The sequence below is a fragment of the Photinus pyralis genome, unplaced genomic scaffold (assembly GCF_008802855.1).
Source record: "Photinus pyralis isolate 1611_PpyrPB1 unplaced genomic scaffold, Ppyr1.3 Ppyr1.4_LG2, whole genome shotgun sequence".
In the NCBI taxonomy this organism is placed as follows: domain Eukaryota; kingdom Metazoa; phylum Arthropoda; class Insecta; order Coleoptera; family Lampyridae; genus Photinus; species Photinus pyralis.
This window is the reverse complement of record NW_022170403.1, coordinates 51,153,061-51,153,617: the sequence shown is the minus strand read 5'-3', so window position 1 is coordinate 51,153,617 and position 557 is coordinate 51,153,061. Positions and strand designations below refer to the sequence as shown.

General features: G+C 35.7%; 1 long non-coding RNA gene across 1 annotated transcript; it reads left to right on the top strand.

The window, feature by feature from the left end:
- Positions 1-248: 248 nt before the first annotated feature.
- LOC116162908 lies at positions 249-557 on the top strand. The gene is made up of 2 exons (XR_004143645.1): positions 249-297; positions 442-557. It is a non-coding gene; the product is annotated as an uncharacterized LOC116162908 (long non-coding RNA).

Below are 557 nucleotides of genomic sequence, written 5' to 3'. Positions count from 1 at the left end.
AATTTCACGGTTTCAGAAGAAATTTTGTCTTTTAAAAGTAGACAAGAGTAACACAATACAATGCCTAATTCTTAATATACATATATATATAGGGTACAAAGCGAAGAACAAAATGTAATATTTCAAGAATGGACTGTCGGAATAGAGAAAGAGGTTGATCTGAACGAGACGCATCCGTTAATGGTAGACTCAAAACTTTAAATCCTGAAGAATGGAGTGTCGGAAAAAGGTACTTACAAAGGGAATATTGTTGAATTGAGACCAGACGTATGTGCTGAAAGAGTTAAAACTTTAAATGTGAGTATCTCAAGGATGGATGTAGGAAGAAGGTACTTGACAAAGAGAAAGGGAAATTTAAACTAACAAGTGTCTCAAATCATCATCTGTGAGTAGATATGCATATTTTGTAAGTATATAACGAATCAAATTCTCTTGTATTAGTGCCCACAACAGTTCCGGATACATGCACTACATATGGCTGGCATTCTGGTTCCTTACACAGACGATTGGTGTTGGCATAAAATCACCCAGGATCAATACCCAATACACAGCTCTAC